The sequence below is a fragment of the Rhinopithecus roxellana genome, chromosome 11 (genome assembly GCF_007565055.1).
Source record: "Rhinopithecus roxellana isolate Shanxi Qingling chromosome 11, ASM756505v1, whole genome shotgun sequence".
Taxonomy (NCBI): domain Eukaryota; kingdom Metazoa; phylum Chordata; class Mammalia; order Primates; family Cercopithecidae; genus Rhinopithecus; species Rhinopithecus roxellana.
The window spans coordinates 8,235,886-8,240,517 of record NC_044559.1 but is presented as its reverse complement, the minus strand read 5'-3'; the positions used below and the strand labels follow the sequence as shown (position 1 = coordinate 8,240,517).

Below are 4,632 nucleotides of genomic sequence, written 5' to 3'. Positions count from 1 at the left end.
TGAAAAAAGTTCTCAGAACCATTTGTCGTTAGGTAATTGCAAATTAAAAAAAAAAAAAAATGATGAGATACCACCAAACACCAGTTAGGATGGCTAAAATTAAAAAAATCGTAACTGAAAATACCAAATACTGGCAAGGATCTGGAGCAACAGAAACTTTTGTTTATTGCTTGTGGGAATGCAAAATACTACAGCCATTTTGAAAGAAATTTTGGCAGTTTCTTATAAAGCTAATGTAGTCTTATCATATGACCCAGCAACCATAGTCCTAGATATTTGTCCAATTGATTTGAAAAAATATGTCCCAGAAGAGGAAAAAAATGAAATGCAACCACTTTTCACAGCAAGGTAAAACAACATTAAGCACTCAGTATATTTCAATATCTGAGAAGTTTATTTAAATTTTTGGCACAGGTTTAAAAAATGTATCCCCCAACTGAACTGGAAAAATTAGAACATAGTCTGCTAAATATTTCTAGAGTTCAAGGTACCTTTGAAAAGAATTATACATAGAAGAGATCTTTTAAAACAGAAGACTTAAAATCCTGTACATTTAAAAAGAGACACAAAAGTTTCCTAGAAGGATGTACTAAATAGTTGATTTCTCACATTATGAAGGAACTGTCCTGCCCTCAACACTTCTCCATGTACATATAATTCACAAGCACACAAAATTTTCAGGACAAAAAAATGAGCATCTCTGGTTACCCAACCATATGTCTTATAGAGCAAACAGGAAAAATGCAGAAAGAAGACATGTATTTCCAAATTGAATCAACTTACTTACAAACATATTTAAAATATCTGTAAAGTTGCCTCAAGGCAAAATAATCAGATTAAACAATTGGCTTTTAACCACAATATGTTAAGCAAATCATAGAGCTACCAGGATGATGTCTTTGGGTTGCCACCCAGGTACAGATGGGGAAAAAAAAAAAAACAGCCACGAATAGGAAGGAATTTGGGTGCTCAATTTGTCAGCACATATACTAAAATTGAAATGATACTGAGTAAATTAGCATGGCCTCTACACAAGGATCACATAAAACTTTGTGAAGCATTACATCTTTTGGGGATTCGATAGTTACTGTTTAATGGGTATGAAGTTTCAGTTTTGCAAGATGAGAAAGTTCTAGAGATGGATGTTGGTCATGGCTGCACAACAATATGAATGTGTACTTATTGCCACTGAACTATACATTTAGCAGTTCAAATGGTAAATGTTATGATACTGTGCAAGGTGTCAGAATTGAAATGGAGTAGCTTCTGCCAAACTCTAACAAAATAAATAAATAAAGCCCGGAGGTTGAGAAGGGAGAACTCTCATATACACATGACTGTGAAAAAAAAAATCTATTACAAAGACCCTGAAGGGCTCTTACGCATGTATGCGTACAACAAGAACGTTTGCCAAGGACTTTATAAACTGCAGTTTGCATCATGAGTCACAAGGACAGCTAGCTGGATGCACGAGAATACTTGTGTGACACACTGTCTCCACTAATGAACTGACATCAACTCCTGCAATAAGCCCCTGTGCCCAGTGTTCTCTGTTTTAAAACAAATTACATGTACTTTTTCTTTTGCCTTTAAAAGCTTCCCCTTGCCTTGTCCCTCTGGATATACTTATGATCCTCATAGCCCTTATAGCCTAGATTTGCAAATCCTCTGCACATTCGTGAATAAACTCATTACCTTTAGGGAATCTCTGTGTTTCTTAGGTTGACAATACATATTTTTTACCACAATAATACAATTTTTAAAAAGGATTTGGGAAATATGAAAATGATTCAATTCTTCCCGAAATGACTTTTCTAACTTAATTCCAGGTTTGTGAAATTTTTGTTTTCATGATTTATTTCCTTGAGTTAAAAAAAAAAAAAAATCTAGCTTGCTCTTTTTTAGTTAAACATATTTTGAGACAATTACAGATTCATATGAAGCTGTGAGAAATAATATGGAGAGATCTCATGTACACATTAACCAATTTCCCCAGTAATAACAACTTGGAAAACCATTGTACAATACTACCACCCACTACACTAAAATCTATAGTCAAAATACGGAACATTTTCATCACATGAGGATCCTTCATTCACCTTTTTATTCCCATAGCCATTTCCCTCTTAGTCCTGCCCTCTGCTTAACCCCTGGCAGTCACCAATCTCTTCTCCATCTCTATAATTTTGTCATTTCAAGAATATCATATAAGTATAATCATATAGTATGGAAACTTTTGGAATTGTCTTCTTTATTATTCAGATAATTTCAGATTATCTGGAAATTCATCCAGGCTGTTGTGTGTATCAATATTTGGTTTCTTTTTATTGCAGAGTAGTATTCCATGATATGGATGTATCACAGTTGGTTTAACTATTCACTTATTGAAGAATATATGCATAGTTTCCAAATTTGGAGCTATTATGAATAAAGCTGCTATAAACATTCATGTACAGGTGTTTGTGTAAGCTCCATTTTTGTTTTTTCTAGAATAAATGCCCTGGAATGCGCTTGCTGAGTCATATGGTAGTTGCATATTTAGTTTTATAAGACACTGACAAACTGTTTTGCAGAGTAACTGTACCTTTCACATTCCAAGCAGCAATGAATGGGAGATCCATTTGTCTGCATTCTTGTCAGCATTCAGTCTTGTCCCTTCTTCAATTAATTATTTTGTTAGGCATTCTGATAAACAGGTAGTGATATCTCATTGAGGTTTTAATTGCCATTTCTCTAATGGCTAATAATGTTGAGCATCTTTTCATATGCCATTGTATATTTTAATGACATTTCTCTGCATTTAATTTGACCATTTTCTAATTAGATTTTTGTAATTTTGTTTAGCTTTGAGAGTTCTTTATATAGTCTAGATATTGTTAGATATGTTGGATATTTTGTTTACATATCTTTTATCCTACAATGTACCTTGTCTTTTTATCATCTTAGCAGGATATTTCACAGAGAAAACATTTTTAAATTTAATGAAGTCTAACTTATCAGTATTTCTTTTTACAAATTGTGTCTTTTGCTGTCAAGTCAAAAAACTCTTTTTCTTACTCTAGATTTTGACAATTTTCTATTTTTTAAAGATTTGTAGTTTTGCATTTAACATTTAAATTCATAATCCATTTTGAATTAATTTTTTATAAGTTGAGACACATATCAAGTTTCATTTTTTGCAAAGGGATGTCCAGCTTCTCTAGCACCATTTATAAAAAAAGCTGTCTTTCCTCCATTGAATTGCTTTTGAATCTTTGTCAAAAATCAGTAGTTGGGCATATTTGTGTGATTATATTTCTGGGTTCTCTATTCTGTTCCATTAGCTACTTATCTATACCTCCACCAATGACACACAGTCTATTTTTTTATTTTATTTTATTGAGTCAGGGTCTCACTCTGTCACCAAGGCTGGAGTGCGGTGGTGCAATCTCGGCTGACTGCAACCTCTCCTTCCTGGGTTTAAGGAATCCTCTCACCTCCAACTCCCAAGTAGCTGGGACCATAAGCATGTGCCACAACTCCCAGCTGATTTTTGTAATTTTTGTAGGGATGGGGGTCTCACTATGTTGCCCTGGCTGGTCTCAAACTCCTGGACTCAAGTAATCCACCGCCTTGGCCTTCCAAAGTCCTGGTGAGAGGTGAAGCCAGCTGGACTTCCTGGGTCAAGTGGGGACTTGGAGAACATTTCTGTCTAGCTAAAGGTTTGTAAATGCATCAATCAGCACTCTGCAAAAACACAGCAATCAGCACTCTGTGTCTAGCTAAAGATTTGTAAATGCACCAATCAGTACTCTGTAAAAATGCACTAATCAGTGCTCTGTGTCTAGCTAAAGGTTTGTAAACACACCAATCAGCACTCTGTAAAAATGGACCAATCAGACTCTAAAACGGACCAATCAGTGCTCTGGAAAATGGACCAATCAGCAGGACGTGGGTGGAGTCAAATAAAGGAGTAAAAGCTGGCCACCCAAGCCAGCAGTGGCAACCCGCTCGGGTCCCCTTCCAGGCCGTGGAAGCTTTGCTCTTTTGCTCTTCACGATAAATCACTGTTGCTCACTCTTTGGGTCCACACTACCTTTATGAGCTGTAATACTCACTGCGAGGGTCTGCAGCTTCATTCCTGAAGTCGGCAAGACCATGAACCCATTGAAAGGAAGAAACTCCAAACATATCTGAACATCTAAAGGAACAAACTCTGGACACACCATCTTTAAGAGCTGTAACACTCACTGTGAAGGTCTGCAGCTTCATTCTTGAAGTCAGTGAGACCACAAACCCCACAGAAGGAAGAAATTCCTGACACATCTGAACATCTGAAGGAACAAACTCCAGACACACCACCTTTAACAGCTGTAACACTCACTGTGACGGTCTGCAGCTTCATTCTTGAAGTCAGTGAGACCAAGAACCCACCAGAAGGAATCAACTCCAGACACACTGTGATTACAGCCATGAGCCGCTGCACCCAGCTAACACAAAGTCTTGATTACTACATATAGCAACTATTGAAATTGGGAATAATTTCTCCCAAAGTTGATTTTTATCTAGTTCTATTGTCTTTCTATATAAATTTTAGGATAATTCTTTCTATATCTGTAAAAATTGTATTGTGATTTGATAGAAATTACTTTA

The 4,632-nt window shown here is 35.9% G+C and overlaps 1 non-coding gene across 1 annotated transcript; it reads left to right on the top strand.

Annotated features, from left to right (window-relative positions):
• Positions 1 to 965: 965 nt before the first annotated feature.
• LOC115900523 lies at positions 966 to 1,072 on the top strand. The gene has a single exon (XR_004060207.1). It is a non-coding gene; the product is annotated as a U6 spliceosomal RNA (small nuclear RNA).
• The last annotated feature ends 3,560 nt before the right edge of the window (positions 1,073 to 4,632 follow it).